This window comes from Cupressus sempervirens, chromosome 8 (assembly GCF_028749045.1).
Source record: "Cupressus sempervirens isolate cs-2001-9-10 chromosome 8, ASM2874904v1, whole genome shotgun sequence".
Lineage (NCBI taxonomy): Eukaryota > Viridiplantae > Streptophyta > Pinopsida > Cupressales > Cupressaceae > Cupressus > Cupressus sempervirens.
This window is the reverse complement of record NC_143125.1, coordinates 286,824,554-286,842,900: the sequence shown is the minus strand read 5'-3', so window position 1 is coordinate 286,842,900 and position 18,347 is coordinate 286,824,554. Positions and strand designations below refer to the sequence as shown.

At 33.3% G+C, this 18,347-nt stretch overlaps 1 pseudogene; it reads left to right on the top strand.

The window, feature by feature from the left end:
- The first annotated feature begins 4,966 nt into the window (after nt 1–4,966).
- LOC149542550 (pyruvate decarboxylase 1-like) overlaps nt 4,967–18,347 on the top strand; it is a 67,554-nt pseudogene continuing 54,173 nt past the window's right edge.

The following is an 18,347-nucleotide window of genomic DNA, read 5'->3' as shown; positions in this document are numbered from 1 at the left end:
ACTTCATCTCAATTAACTTTGCTCACTCTGAGGCTTCCTACATAGAAAAAGGTCAAAAAGTTCTCACTTCCTCCCCAATTTTAGGCATAAGCCCCCTGATGAAATGTTGTATCATGGCCTTATCATTTTTATCCCACCCAAAAAGCTTCTTAAGCTCAAAGAACCTACGTTCGTAAGCTTTCACTGTAGAGTCGGACTGCATAATCTAAAAGAACTCCTCTACACGAGCCTGACGCCAATACTCAGACATAAATCTCTCCTTGAAGCGCTCAACAAAGAGCTCCCAAGTAACTATAGAGATATCAATGCCAAGCTTCTCCAACTCCTGTTCCCACCACAAGGAACTGAATCCTCTCAAATGCATCACTGTCCATCTTACCTTCACGTTACTCATGTAACAGTGTATGACAAAACATCGCTTAATATTTAGCAGCCAAGCTTCTGCTACTATACCTTGTTCTGTACCATAAAATAATGGTGCTTTCATCTTGGAAAGATCCTTGAGCTGAGCTCTTGCCACTGGATCTTCTTCTACAGGAAGGTTAACACCCTGTACAAGAGGTCTGCTATCATTCGCTCCCCCACTAGGAATCTGGTTGTTAGCCTCAATATTATCAAGACGTTCCAAAATTCTCTAAAGTACCAAAGCCTGGTCAGCTTGGTTATCCTGGTTGTTTCCAACCCCATCATTCTGATCAAATTGATCATTCCCATCATCATTCTGGTACCTAGGACCTCTACCACGGCCCTTGCCCCTACCTCTGCCTCTGCCTCTGCCAGCAAGGTTATCCTCAGGAATGCCGCATCCTCAAATTTATCTAGTAACGAGAGGCATGATAGAAACCTAAAAACAAAAACCTATTAATATGCATTGATGACGGGTTAAACCCTATAACCCAAGAGTCCTAGTTATTCTAAACCTGGCTCTGATACCAAATGTGACACTACCAAAAACAAGTGCATACAAAAGAATCAAATAACAAGAACAAAGAATGCAATATTTTTTTTATTAAACAAATACCACTTAATGCAAGTACACGTACACAGTTTGATTACTCTTAATCAAAAAACCTCATAATACAAATAGACATCATCCAAATATGATTCCATAAAGATTCTAATACATAATGAGTTTAGTACAATAAAGAAGTACAATATCATTCTAGAACAGCTATGTCCAACATTCAAACCCTACTAGTAATTGAATACTAGTTCAAGATGATCTTCAATAAACATCCTTAGCTACTAGAAATCTCAAAGCACCTGAAAACCACACAGAATGCAACAACACACAAAAAAAAGGGGTGTCAGTATACACTGAGTTGAAAAGCGTAATCCATCTGCGTACATGTTAGATTAAGCATATGCATAATCTTAATGTAGATATCTGATTCAGTTAACATAGTCCAATTTCAAAATTAATATGCAAGAAGTAGACATTTACTTAACAATGCAAAATTAAACTCGCACTAAGAATAACCCACAAATGAACAATATATATACAGAGGTGTCATCATTATGGCACTAAGATTTTGCATCCATGTATGGTATGCTCATAGTCTCACATAACGGTAAACTCTATTTTACTTGTCAATGACAGAATAGAGTTATGCCTTGTTCTTCGTACTTAACCATATAGGTTTAAGTCATAGGTAAGGCCAATTATCTTTTATAAGTAATTAACCCACCCAATAGATTTTATAGTTATCACTGAATTAATTTACTGAATAGGATAAACCAAATTCAGCCACCTCGATATATGTTCATCACAGCTATTCATAAAATACACATCATATAGATTTACAAAAGAACGTTCATGCAATAGATATAAATCAGTATTCAACATGATACTACATCCTTTAAACTATTTGAACCACATTTTATTCTGTCAATTGCAAAAGTAATCTAGGTTACTATAACAATAGGAACCAAACTATAGCATTAAGATCCCGTAAATATAATTTATTTAAACATATCACAATAATGACATTTTCCAAATCTTAATATTACACAATCGTACACTGCTATCTTAATAAACTAGATTCATCTTTTACAAATGACTATGATAATAGAATAATAGTAAATATGATATTTCTATTTTATTGACTTTCATTAAACTAATATCATAAATCTAACTTTTGATTACAATAACCATTTAATACTGAACAGAATAGCATATAAGAAAATAATTCCAATGTTCATACATATTTGTTTCACAAAGAAAATATCTCTATCCCATTCCATTCCAGATTATAATAATATTCAATACAATACCCTGCTGACTACAATCATCAATTTGACACAAACCAACATAAACAGTTTTCTACAATATTAATTAAACTACAGTTCGATCATTTCCAATGTCCTCATATAAAAATTTCTTAATCAATAATGCCAAACTATTGTTTTACCTTAAATCTAAATTATGAATAGCAATTCTATTATAATCAGCATACAGATTGAGTGAAAAGCCTTAAAATTCAATAATACACATGATACAAATAGGATTGTAACTATGTTTTTCCCAATATCTAAAACACAGTCAAGTATTTATATTAAATGATTGCCCATTTAAATAACAGAAATACCTTTTTATGCCTCCTTGTTACTTTAGTGTCTTGGGTTGTAACTGTAAAACATCATAAATATGTTGTAACCCGACACTATTAACAACACAGTATAAATTGGTTCCATCACAACCTAGTATATCTTTAGATTCAGAAAAACTATACTATACTTATGTTTCCAATCATCATTAAACAATAGTTTATAATAATTCTGATTTATAGACTTCAATAATTCCTATGTTTACAAACAGGATTCAAACTCCCATCACAAAACATTCCAACTTTTGGATAAGTCAAAACATACCTTCCAATACAACAACAATGTTTTAAAGACCATATTGTCACAAAAGAAAATTATTGAACCATAACCATGTTTCAAGTTAAACCTATATCAAAATGTCTAAGTTTCCTGTTTATCCTAACTACAACCTGAATGAAATCATTATTTATTCACTTAGTCATGTTGACTACAGAATAAGAAATTTAACAATAAACATGCACAATTCCTCAAGTTACAGAAGTAAGCTTCCAACATTTCCGTCTACCACTGCTTACCATCTTCCAAAACAAATGTCAATATCTACAAACATAAATAGAAAATTGATACGACTCTATTAACTAGTTCATTTTTCCCATGGTTGAAACAATACGTCAATAGAACACCGAATTCTATAAAAACATCAAACCACTATCGAAAACAACAAATAACTTTGTGTCGTCATACAACCTGTAGGTGTCAACTTTAATCTATGACAGTGTCTACAACTTTTTTTAAAATTTCACTAAAAACATTCCTCATAAACTAACCCGACCACCATTTAACAAAATGTCAATAACTCTAGTATTGTTGTTTAATACATTGTTGCAATTTAAATATGAATACCCTTGCTAGAGTAACCATCATGCCCTAACAAAACATGCAATTCAAATACTATAATGCCCAACCCAGATTCATTCAAGCATCGTAGTAATGTCTTAGAGCTATATGACTAATAAAACATCACATAAAAAAAGTATAACTAAATCACATACCTAGTAACATAAAACACACATAACATTACACAATTCCACCACACTCAACAAAAACTCGTCTGCAAACTTAGATATCATAGCAAGTACCCAATATCCACATCCAAACTTGGGAATATACAGACCTTGGCAATTTTATTGCCAAACCCTGCATACGCCCCAACCTTGGATATTAATATGTGATACTTTCATTAAGAAAATTTAACATTCGAGATTTACAATTCAAAATAACACAAATATAACAGTAAAAGGATAGGGTTTAAGGAAAGCCCTCTACCTTTGTTCACTAAAAGAGGTAGAACACAATAAAACTTGATGCCAAAAGCCCGAAATGCCCAAGTTGACAACTTGAGAGAAACCTTGAACACCAAGAATAACAGAGGTTGTGTGAAATTCAACCTTCTCGGCCTCATAAAACAGAGCTTTTTCCCCAAACATGTTGCCTATGCAATAGCAACGTCTCACAGATGTATTACATCACAATGCAAGCGGCCCAAAACTTGACCAAAACCAAACAAACACAAAATCAAATGAAATGGCCGACCCAGTCCTTGGGTACCATTAATTCCCTCATAAAAGAGCATTAATTTCAACTACAGTGTCGAGTACAGAAGGCAGTCCAAATCCACCGCCAAACTTGGCTTACAAACAATTAACATAATTTTACATAAAAACATTTGAAACCCTCTAGGGTTTTAGGGAGAATAAACCTTCATAGATATTAAGACTACAAATTAATCAAACATATGCAAAGTTAACTTGAATATCTCCCACATTAATTTATGTGAATCAATATATATGAGTGATTATTTCACATTAAAACTTATATGAATTGTGTGTGAATTTTCATTAAATATTCACACACACACACACACACACACACACACACACACACACACACACACACACACACACACACACACACACACACACACACACATATATCTATATTCACATAGGTCTAATACATATAAGTGAACTGAATTTCTCAAAAGTTATAAAAACATCATTAAGTGTGATTTATTTTCAGAACTCAATAAAACATCTAAGCTCATCTTAAAAGAATAAAATTAATTCTTAACATTATTCAAATTAGAAGTACTATGCTGAATACATATTATTTCAATGCTTAAGTCAAGAAATTAATCATCAAATTAAATTCACTACCATCTAACTCAAACTTTAGTATCAGATCTGAGTTCAAACATGAACTAGGAATCAACGTACTTAGACATATCAAAACAATTTGAATCCTCAAAACAATAAACTAACATAAACAGATAATGATCACTATAACTGTATTAGCATAGACCACATTTCAGCTAACTAAATTAACCAATAGATAAATAATGTTTGATAGTGTCATAACAATGAACTTTGAAACACAGCAACAACTGAAGCAACGAAGAGAAACAGGAAGAAGTAAGGTCAGGCATGACACAATAGGTTCAAAAATTGAACCAGACTAGGGGGGAGGTGGATTTTCTCAATAGGAGACGTCAATCACCATACCATAACATAGCCCTTTCAATGCAAAAAACTCAAGAACTTCAGTTCTTCCACAAGTGCCCTTTCAAGGCCAATACAATAGGGATTCTCATTTCTTCTCTTCTTCAAGAATTAAAATTTTCAAAACGTGGCATGTAATGACAAGTAGGGGCCCATAACACCCTACCCTCTTTCCCTCTTCTCATCGTGAGAAGAGACTCTACACTATTGAGGTCCAACTAAGGCCCTTCCCTCATACATGGCCACTTCTTCCCTATCCAAGGGTGAGTAATGCCAAAAAATTCTCATAAAATTCCCTCAAAATTCAAAGAAAAGCATAAGAAAGACATCTAAGAACAAGTTTAGATCCCTCCCAAGAAAACTCAACACACATACAAGCAATACAATGAACAACACAATGCCTTATGCATGAATCAAAGCATGAACAATATGAAGGACATGAACAAAAGAGTGAAGAACTCCTACTTCACAATAAGGTTATGTTAAAATGAACAAGTTGAGAAGAGCTTTTCCTTCCTTTCCGTCAATCTTGAAAAATTTCTTTCTAAAACTAAAGATTGGGTAACAACCAAAACTTCTCCAAAAATGCATCTAAATATGATCCTAACTCAACTAGACATTAGGTAAACCTCAAGGTGAGGTTTAAGTCACCAACTCATGAAGGAGACAATCAATTTTCGCAATCAACTAAAAGTAGGGTTTTTGAGTGACCCTAAAAGTCAACCAAAGAGGCTAGGGGGGTCGAAACTACTCCTAATCCGTACCCTTACCCCTAGGGTACTTAAATTTAATGTTTTTAGGCCTTAAAGACTTAATAGGAACCAATCAAAAGCTAGGAGAAAATGGTAAAACCATCTAACAACCTTTAAAAAAATAATGCAAATTAGCAAGGGGTTTAGTTCCATCTTTCCGTTAGGTTTCCTGGCTAAATATCTTGCACACTCATTACACACATCAGTAGTTCAAGAAATCACATGCATATATGTAAATTACATATTAGAAAAATCATATAAATTTAAAACATCCATCTTTCTAATAATCAGTTGTTTATCTCATTCTACTCATATTTTGACCATCAAAAATTGCATAATCAAAGTGTTAGTTCTGTATTCATTTACTTCATCATTATACATGTTCATAAAGCATTAAATGACAAAATAAAATATCTAAAAGTAAAGCATCACACATCATAAAATAGCATAATAATGTTCAGTGCATCAAATAGAGTCCCGACATATCGAGTCATGAGTATCAAAATGATAAGGTATCAACTATGCTATGATGGGTCAGGGCGAGGCCTCACAGTTATGGTGTCATTAATTTGTGATGTGAATATCAAGATTTAACTATGTGATATTCACATCAGTTAAATCCTGATATTCACATCACAATTTGACTTGCTATGGAAATTATCTCCTACTTATCAATTGATGAGCTTAAGGGGCTTTCTAATGAATGGTTCATAAGGCACAACACTTGGTGAAGGTTTTGCAAATGGGGTTGCAAAACTGTGGAGGAAACTCTGTAGTTAAGCGCGCTCAGGATGGAGTAGTACTGGTATGGGTGACCTCCCGAGAAGTCTCAGTGCTTCAACCCTGTGAGCATCACCTAGATCCAATGAGTGCTAAATTTTTGATTTATTCTCATGAGAGATGGATTCATGTTGAATCACTGCTCATGAAACATGGGTCATCGAGTTTGACTCAATATCACACAGTTAAATCCTGATATTCACATCACAATTTGACTTGCTGTGGAAATTATCTCCTACTTATCAATGTCATTAATTTTTTTTTTTAATTATTGTTTCATAAAGTTAGGTTATCTCAAAGAATAAAAATTATTTTAAAATAATCATTTGTATGATTTTTTTTTAAAATGTGTTTTAGATGTGTCCCTACATTATTCTTTTGATTGATCTAACATTATTTTGCTACATACTTGATCTAATAAAATAATATTTTTAATATTATATTATGTTTAATTTTGTACTTACAAAATCATTTTTTTGAATATACAATTGACCTTTCTTAATGTGTACTTTTATTTCTGTCTTAATGTGTACTTTTATTTTTGTATTCATATGGCTATCTTTCAGTTGAATTGTCCCTTTTTTAGAATTTGTCGAAAGGCTACATACTATTGTAATGAGTTTATCTTAACTCATTTTTAAAACTTTTTATTTCCACCAATTACTATTTCTTATTTTTCTTTTCTAATTTAAAAAAAAAATTCTAAAGTTAACATGCTTCTTTTTTAAATTATCAAATGATCAAAATCATTTATCTGAGCAATGGTTGGCTAATAAATTTCACATCTTAAACACGAATTTGACGAAACAAGCCAATATTTTAGGAGGGAGTACCCACATTAATAGAAACATATCATTTATAAAAATTATTAATATTAACAATCCATGCTATTGTATACAAATATATTTTATATTTTGGGGTTTCATCATTACTAAAGTTTTAATAAATATTTCTTAATTTTAAATTTGATATAATTGATTTTATTCACTTCTAATTGGCTCAATGAATTTTCTCTTATAGGAACCCTTTTTTCAGACAGGCCTCCATATTCATAATCTTCGACGAGATTTTAGGATTCATTAAATATTTTATTTCTCCTTAAGATTAAACATTACTATGATAATATTTTATTCATGATATCCTCAAAAACTTATTTAATTAAATTTGAAAACATATCATATTATAACTTAAAATATTTTCAAATTTATTTAAAAAATATTTTTGTAATACAATATATAATAATTTACATATTTTTTATTCTTGACATGATAATGCAGGTAGGGCTTATGGTATGGAAATCATCATAGGGAATATACAATATGAAATGGAAGTTCCAAAAAGTATATTTTACAAAAATTAATAAAAACTAAAAAAATCTCTCTATTTGATGCATGATGACTCCACGCATTAAATTTCAACATTATAACTTTCTTGTTAATTGGTAGGCATGATATGTCAATGTAAACAGGGTATGTGCAGGATCATGGTGTGCCAAAAAGTGGCGATGTGAAAAAAAAAGAGTTTGAAGACACCTAAAAGCACTTCAAAATCCGCTCTGACTTTTTTTTACCTATCTAGGAACCAAACCTGGAAGGTTAAGCCGAGCCTTATAGGATATCTGATATCGTATCGGATATCCAATTTTAAATCCAATATCCAACTAATAATTAAAATAATATAATAGTATGATATATTATTTAATATTATTAATATTGATATAAAATAATAATATTATTATTAAATAATATATCATACTATTATATTATAATAATATAATATAATATTTCATATATTATAATATATAGTAAATTAATATAATAAATATAAAATATAATATACAAATATATAAAATGTAATATATATGTTATATTATATATATTGTCATATCAGATATCCGATACCTATGCATTGGATTAAACACAAAATCACAGACCCGCAGCCCTTTTTTTACGCGAATTTGGGCCAATCAGATCATATATCAGATAGCAAATCAGATATCAGATATTAGGTATGTTCCCCCCCCCCCCCCCCCCCTGACTCGTTTTTAACCTAAATTTAATAGATTTTAACATTATTTTGTTTATTTTAGTTGAATCTACGGTTTTTTTGACAAAAATGGTTAAAATTTAGATTTTTTTTAATATATATTATGTTTTGCAATTCAATAGGAATGGCTAATCAAAATGATGACACTGAGACAGGGAATAATATTCCTCGCAACCCACCACCAAACGATCCAGTATCCCCTCAAAATTGTCCACCAAATGATCCTCTACCTCCTCAAAACCCTCCTCAAATTGAGGATTTGATAAATGAAAATCTCACTAAGTTGAGAGGTTTGCATAGAACATGCAATAATGTACCTGCACTGGCTCCTATGTTATCCACGTTAAACACCATAGTGGATAACATTGAAACCCTTACAAACCAACAAAATGTTGCTCTTTGTTGGCATGATGAAATGCACTAGATGTTTGATGATGGTTTGGATTATGATGAGGTTGCAGCCCTCAACATAACCAAAGATGATTTGGCAAGCCTTTTTGCTAACCCAAAAATGGGTATACCAATTGACCCAAAAAAAACCAAACTATCGATTAAATGGTGCACAAATGACGCCATACGTGCAAATTTTTGGGACCGTTGGTGGATGGTCTTTGATATCCCTCCACATGGCAATTTAGACATACCATTTTATTTCCTTAGAAAATTATATGCAGAATTTGTGTTGAAACATAAAGTGAACTATTGGAGCATGAAGCTCAACATGGGCTTAGGACTAGGAGCTCCTCAGGATAGACCCTCTTCCCAATGGAAGAAACTTGGCACTTTTGTCCCCCCCTAATATCTCCCCCTATCCTCGAGTGCAGCATCTAGATATTATGGTAGAGGCTAGCTCTTAGACCATTAGAGCCATTCATAGGCTGAGTAGCCTAATGATATCTCAGGCTAGGTCAAACTTGCCTCCTCGTATTGATGATGTTGGTGCCAGTTCATCATCGGCTAGCTCATCACACGTTTGTGTGCCTCACACTTGCATTACATTCAAGAATATTTTCCTGGGTCCCATAGGTGATCTTCCTGAGTATCATTTTGTATTAGACGAGGATACACCAACGCACGTGCAGAGGCTACAAACCCTGATGCGAGAGAGAAGGGGAATGCAGAGGCATGGACTCCTTCGGTGTCGGTATGTGTATACATTTTTTTGTCATGACTATGTGATTTAAAGTTAATTTTTATAATAGAGTAATTTTAATTTTTAATACATACTGACTTTTACATGGATGTGATCTTCATTCATGTTTAGTTGATGATCGAGGAGGAGCTCAGATAGATAGATGATGCTACACTCTCAGCCATTTCATTTTGCCTTGAGAAATCTACGATACATTATGTTGTGTTCACATTTATTTTTTCTATTTGATATTGTAGCATATATGGTTGCTAATCTTTCTTTTATCTTGCAAATACCACCTACCTCGGGGGGACAAAGTGCGGGGGGTGAGCCAGCATGCATTGACAAAGGAAAGGTAATTAGATGTTTTCTAATTGATTAAATATTGATGCATTCTTGTAAAATGTTTGTGGTAATCTCATTTAATTACATTATTTATTGTATATAGGAGTGGCTAATAGAGATGAGCCTATACAGATTCGGCATCCTAGATCATCAGGGATTTTCATTCGCACAGAGAGCCCCATTGTATGTATAAGTATCATTTATTTTTTATTTTTTTAATTGATGCAGAGGAAAGTATGATTGTTGTTCTATACAATTTTTTTGATTTTTTCATACCAATAATGATTCATGTCTTGCATATGTTCATTACAACTTAAATAGGCTTATATGCACCTGTCCAACCGACCAAGTTGGTTACAAAGGTTTATTTAATAAAACAAATGCCAAATTACTACTTTCCCTCCAAAACTAATATGACCATTTGAATTTGAAATTCAAATTTGAAACTATAGTTTTTATGCATTCCCTAACTTTCTAAACTATTCCATTGACTCAAAATTGGTCATATGGATTTATTAAATGCAACTAAGTAAATTTCTAGAAAATTAAAGTTTTTATTATTTTTTCTCCAAACCACCGTACACTCTGATCCCCCCCTTTCAACTGAGATCACATATGACATATATAAAGGTCTACATGATCGTTGGAACAACCATATAGGCGTTCCCAACCATAAAACAAACAAACAACCACTTTTTGCTAATACTGTTTAGACTCTAAATACCCTATTCTAAGGCCTTTTGATCCCATGGAGTCACTTGGTTTATAACCACACCAAAATGCTTGTGGGCCTTACATGTGCCTTTATTAAAAAACATAGACCAACTTGTAAAATATGGACCAAACCTTTATTCCAACTTCCTAATCTACTTGAATCCTCGCTTTCATGGAGTGGCAAGGTGTCCGGCAATAGAGATACTTGTTCCCCCCTACCACATAGGTTAGGTGCCCTGCACCACCTTTCCTCTCTCTCATTCTAAACACTAGTCCACCAAGTGAGTGATGTTCCTCTCATTCTTGCTGTTGCTACTTTTACCTTCTTATCTACCTCTATGTCTTCAAGATCAAAGTAGCTCTCAAGGGCCTCTATCCACCCTAGCACTTCTTCACTATCCATTTTAACCTGGTATATTGGAAAATCAATATGGTTCTTCCCACCATTACCTTGTACTACCTTAATGATTCTCATAAATCTCCTTTCTTCGGGATCATCTATTGTCTGATGCTCTTGCCTTGCATTACCAACCTCTTCTTCTTCATGGTTCTCTCCATGATTTCTTCCTCTAACCTCTTCTCCTCTAGGTTCTTGCCTTTCCTTCTCTAAGGATTCTATCCTTGCAATAAGCTTCAGCCTCTCTCTTCTCATCTGTCTTTCTTCCCTCACTCTAGATGCTTCAAGTTCTCTCCTCTCTCTTTTCTCTTTTGCCAACTCTTCTCTCAATTCTTCAAGTTCTCTAGCCATTTGATTTTTAGGAGGCATTTTCACAACAAGTTTTCTACCTTCCCAAGGGACAACTCACTGATTCTCTTTCTTTCCTCACCAAGAAATATCTGGACACCACTTATGTACCTTTCAACTCTGGGACACACAAGGAGGAATTAGACACACCAAGGCTTCAACAAAGGGACCAGCACACTAAGGATTTTCAAGATTATAGGTCTTGGTCACACTCCTAAACACCCAAACTTCAAAACCCTCCTTAAAATGGCTTAAAAACTAGGGCCTCCTTGTTCAAACCCCAAAACTCTATTCTAGAACGTTTTGACTTGTCTAATGACAAGATATGATCATGCCAACCTACATGAACCTATCAAATGAATCATCTACCATATGAAATTCTAAAATCCTATCTCATACCCAATTATAACTTTCTTCCACATATGAGTCCAACATTATAACTTTGTATGCTTCCATGAGCCATAATTGGTGCAATTGACTTCAAAAGATGTTCCATGACCTCTATAATGCCTTGGATCTTCAATGTTCCCCTGATGAGCATGGGATGCTCTTGCATCACTTATCTTCATAAATAAATTCAAAACTGATCTCCGTGATATTAACAACTACTATTTTGTATCTCATAGGAGACTCCTAGTGCACATGAGGTTCGACGGGATAGTTATGTAGATTTGATGATGCAGCCACTCACTCCTGAGGAGGAGCCTACAATAGTAAGTTGTAGTTTGAATTCATGATTAAATATTTTATAAATTTAGCATTCTATGAATTATAATGTTATAGTTTAAATTGTAGATTCATCTGACAAACGTATTTGAACATATACAACCCACAATCATAGAGGTACCAGCATTGTCGAGGGCATACGAGAGGACTCCTGACCGGCATAGGAGGTCGACGAGAGAGGTATTTATTATGAAATTTTGATAGTATTAATCTCCAATATGGAAAAGATCATTATGCATTTGAGTAATTCAATGTTAGATACGTAGAATCATATAAATTTAGTAGTCTAACTCTGGGTTTTCCTTTTTTGTTTATGTAGGAGGCATTCGATCCACCTAGTGCAGTGAAGAGGCTGCATTTTGATCATCCACCAGCACCCTAGGATAGTATAGTTTTTGTAGGATGCATCATGAGACATTTTGAGATGGCATATGCCACATTGTATATAGAAACATTGATATTATACACATTCTGATGGTAGGATCAGCCACATTTTGTATATGGATCTATGTATTTTGATATATATATATTTGAGTACTTTTTCTATGGATAGATGATCTTTGATATATATTTGTGTAAAATTTTGTCTATGGATACATGTATTTTGATATATATTTTTGTCATTTACATGCACAATGATATACATATTAATTTAGTATCTAGTATTGTTCAAAGTATCGTGGATCATGTGTCATGCCCTAAATTTTACTAGTAAAAACACAATTTTTTTTTTTTTTTTGTAGCTTATGAAGTCGCATAATAAATTACATATTGTAAAACAAGGTTATCATTGAATAGGAGTTCAAGACTCATGTGAATAGTGTGAAGGTGTTAACATTTTAGTCACAAGTGGTTTTCAAATAGATTGGATGACAGTCTAGTTCATGTTAGCGTCACGAGTCAAACGAGCAAGTTCAAGATACAACACTCATAAATTAGTGAGGTAATTCATATCCTAACAAGCCTCTGATACTAATATTCTATTAGGTTCTGTCAGTTGTATCATATGGACTAGGTCGTGATTCTAGCATGTAAGGGAAGGGGATCAGAATTACTTATTATCCTCATTACCAATGTACACACATTCATTAATCATTACAATATATATTAATCTGACAATTACTATATTACTATATCCTCATTATCTATCAACATTGCTTCCTCACCAAACTAGCACTCACTATAGTTTTCTAAACACAAAAATTACTATTTCAATACATAAATTAAACTCACTCTAACAAAAGACAATTACTAACTATCTAGCTGATCAACTACTAACTAATCTAGCTACATTGCCATGCTTTTACATTTACTATTTTAATTACTATAATTACTATACTATTACATTTACTTTTTACATTAAATTACATCTAACTATTCACCATAAGCTCACTTTCTCACTATCAATATTATTATCATCAAAGCATGTTAAGATTCAAAGTAATTTCATAGTATGAATTAGTAAGCACATAAAATGAGGAACTCTTAGTAAGTCTAAGGGCCAATTCAAAGTACTTAACTCAATAATAATTCACGATCTGTATTTAAACACATCCTACTACACCATTGTATTGAGTGTGTCAATTTAAATTTGTTAGATGAATTGTTTATGCGAGGATTAGGTGCAAGCGTATAAATAAGGTTTGTACATAACATACCTTGTCGTTCTGACATATATGTATCAATGTATCAATGTGCTTAATTGACTAGATAAAACTAGATTTGAGTTATTATTTTAATCCACCATCCATCCTTATCCTTGATTCTCCAATCCCATCATCCCGACAACTTACTTCATATTAAAATCCTATTATATGTACATCCAATCAATCTTGGCTTTTATTTTATTTTTGAGTTAAATATTTAAATTTGTCATATTCTCTAACATGCACACTAATATGCCTTTATTTATTTAATTACTAATTTATTATTTGAGTGTTGGATGTGACTTAGAGGTCACAAGATTGTAATGTATACCATTCTGTCACTTAGAAAATATATTAGTCTAGGACACTCATTAATCTCTATATGATATTATTATTTTTATTTTTATTGGATAGCAGTTTAGAATTTGGGAATATTCTTCAATATTTTATTGCTCTGTATTAAGGAAGGGATTTATTTTCCTTTACCATACATTTTCTAGAGAGGAAAATGCATGCCTACAACAATGTATCTCATAGATTTTATTATGTCTTCTCTTACAACAAACTTCATTTTGTTATATCATAAAATTAATTTGATGATTTTCTTGCTTAGAATTGCATTAAGCTTGGTAATTAAAATCAATTTTATCCATGCACGTGATATGAACATAAAAATTTCCTTCCAAATTATTGAGTGCACAACAAGATTGTAAGCAATCTACTAAGTTTTAAATTTATACAATCAATGGTATCACATAACATCTATGGATTGTTATTATCAACTAGTCATTTACAATACCACAAGGAGAAAACTTTCAATCACATTTTCAAATGATAACAATGATGTCAAAGCAAATCTATGACTCGTACCAATGCTTTCATAACAATATAAACTCCAAATGAAACATGCATATACAACCTTATCAATTATTTCTTCTACACGTACATTAGGTAACAATGATACAATCTCCTTCCATCACAATGGGGCAACATAAGGTACTTTTCAAAATCATAAGGAACATGGACATTGAAAGATATGGACAATGAGTAGCATGAACATTGTCCAACATGATCATTGAGAACATGAACAAGCTAGTGAATCCTCCTTCACAAATGAGGACACAATGTCAAGTTTTCTCATCCAACATCAATCTGTAAGATGATCATTCCAAGCCATTTCCATTGCTCCCTTGGACACAAAGCTCCATATGCAACACAAAAAAATAACAAGGACCATGGGTGCTTTCCACCCAACCATAGACCTCAAAGAGACCACCCCCACACTAGGGAACAAGGCTCAAACTGGGATACACATACAATCTTTCAATGCATAAACATTACATTTCAAACTTGAACAATTTCCACCCAAGACTATTTCACAATGGCTTCACAGATGGATCCATAAACATAGGGTGAAGGTGTGTTCTAAAATGGAGACTTGCCATACCAAACCATATTTGCAATAAACAATTTTCATGCCCTCTCAGGTCTATCATAATTCACCAAATTTCATGCCCTCTCAGGGCTATCATAAATGAACCATTTAATGCCCTCTTGGGGCCTCCACATTTCCTCCTCCAAACCCACTAGCATCAGCTATAACTCCTCAAACTTCCTTTCTACACCATACTTTCCTTATCACCCCCAGCAAGATATCAAATGTTATGGCATACAATGGAGCCCATACTCCAAGGTTCTCAATACATTTTTCGAACCCAACTTAAGCCCTTCACCTTGGACATCTCTTCCCTTCCCACAAGGGTGAGTGTAATTCCCACGCCCATAACAATACTCAAGCACAAAACAAAAAAACAAAACCAAGTAGAAATAAAACAAGAAATTTTCAAGAGCACATCACATTTTCACAACACAATATCAACACCCATAATACAACAAGGAAATAGACGAAATCCAAACCTCATACTCACAATACTCCACATAATACAACAAGATGCACAATGGTGTCACACTAATCTACATGGAATGAACACCATTGAAGCACTCACATGAATGCTACTCCACAATGCAATGCAATGCATACTCCATTGATAAACTCCACACTTGCATATTTGCTTAACCATGCTAAAAGAAAGAAATGGAAAAGAAGCAATTTTGAGATACCAACCTTGGTCCAAGCTAGGGTAAGGATAGTTGTAGTAGAGCTCCCCTAATCTCCCTCCAAAACCTACATGTCTCTAAAATTAGAGAGTGGGAAAACGCCACACTAGTTTGGCCAAGACCCTCTAATAAAGCCTTCCCACTAACTTATTTTAGCAAAAAAACTAAGCCGCTCCATCCTTATGAACTTGTCTCCTCTAACAGTTCATTGATAGCCCTCACGAGCTTTGAGTTATGGCCCTTGAAGGATTGACCTCAAAATGCACTTAGAGCACCTTGAATACTCCTTGGTATAGGGTGGCTGCAAATGATGGATGGTCTTTGTGGCTAGAACAAGGGTGTGACTAGGGTTCACCTTCCCATCCGGAGCTAATGGCACTAATGATTTGATGCCAAGATCAGCGGTTTCAAAGTTACGTTGTGGAGCACCTATGAACTGAGGCACACTGCAAGTTTTGGCATCGAGCAAGATCGTTGTGCTGAATCCAAATGGAATGTGATCTCTCAAAAATGAGATAGGTTATTTTAGGCCTCGGGATCATCATCCTGTAGCATTTGACAGTTCATCGATAGCCCTCACAAGCTCTGAGTTATGATCCTTGAAAGGTCGGCCTCCAAATGCACTTAGAGCACCTTGGAGACTCATCGGTACGAGGTGGCCGCAAATGATGGATGATTGTTTGAAGACTACTCCATGTGTCACTATCTTTCTTGGAAAAAAAATTGCTTTTGAACATCAAGCTCACAATATTATCAATTATTGTCAAACTTTTTCAACCAAGTCAAAACGTCAAATGCAAATATTTGTTTGCATTTTTTGCTAAGGGGAGTTTCATAAATTGACTTTGATTTTCTATGTCTCTAGTGCTTGAACATGCTTAAAATGGCTCTTTGGTCTTAGAGCTATTGGTATTTTCTAACTTCATGGTCTATGATATGCATACTAAGAATTTCTTTCACTAAATGGTTTCCTTGATCTATTGACTACACTTAAATTTGTTCACTTGTCATCTCTCTTTCTATATGTTCAATACAAAGAGCTAGAAGAGACAAATAATCTTTCTTACTTTCATCTCTCTAAGCACATGATAGAAATCAATTCTAAACTTTAGAAAAGGTTAGAGGAGAATATTGCATTCTTAAATTAATCTCCCTTAAGACCTTTACATACACACGGGGCATTCTTAAATTAATCTCTATGGAAGAAAATTTCATAAAACTAAAGATTCCATAGTGTTGAAACATAAAATCCAAGATCTCATTTATGATGGGATTGTTGATACCTCTAATGACTCATCCACTCATAGCCTTCATATCCAACTTCATATCATGTCATTATGTACACACTATCTTGCTTATTGGCTTTAATTGCTTATCCTACATGCTATCTTCTTTCATGGATTTCATGGCTTATCCCAAATGTGCTTCATACAACTTTTCAATATGAAAGTATTTCAAAACATTATACAATATTATGACTCTTTATGCTTTCAAATGCTATGATTGGTTGCAAAATGGAAGAAATCAAGTATTCTAATTGTTCATCCGTACTTTCTAGATTTTTTTTATTTGATTAGTTTGATAAAAATAGTTTTAATAATCATAATGTCAGCTTTATGTCAAATAAGGAAAAAACCAAATCTATAATAAGATATCTGCATGCAATTATCTTTCATATAGTTATAAATGCTCTTAAAATTATCATTATAGCCTTGTATCACATGCAAATATGATTTGGAAGAACTTGTTCAATATCTTCCTCTTATAATTCCTTACAAAGAACCTACCAAAATACAAAAACCATATACAAAAAACTACACATTTTACATCATAATACATCATAAATTTTAGAAATTCTCCCCAATACCACCCCCCTCTAACTCTTCATCATGTACCTACATTCCAATATCATACAAAAATTAGTAACTTATTGTATTAAAAAAGATAATCATCAATTCATTAAATCATTATGAAGAAAATAACATAAGAAGTATATATACCTAGTCGAGTATTCCAATAGGGTCCTCTCTCTATTTTAGGGTCTCCAACAAGGCTTCATGATCAGCATTAGCAATAGTAAAAAGTTCTTTTACTTTTGGTCTTCCTTGATGCTTCAATAACTTTACATTTGTTGCTATAATAAGATGTGAATATATGAGAATTACTTTGTGCTTCTGATAGTCTTCGAATGTAGGAATTCCATTCCTTCTAAGCATGTATGTCCGTAGCCATGTTCTA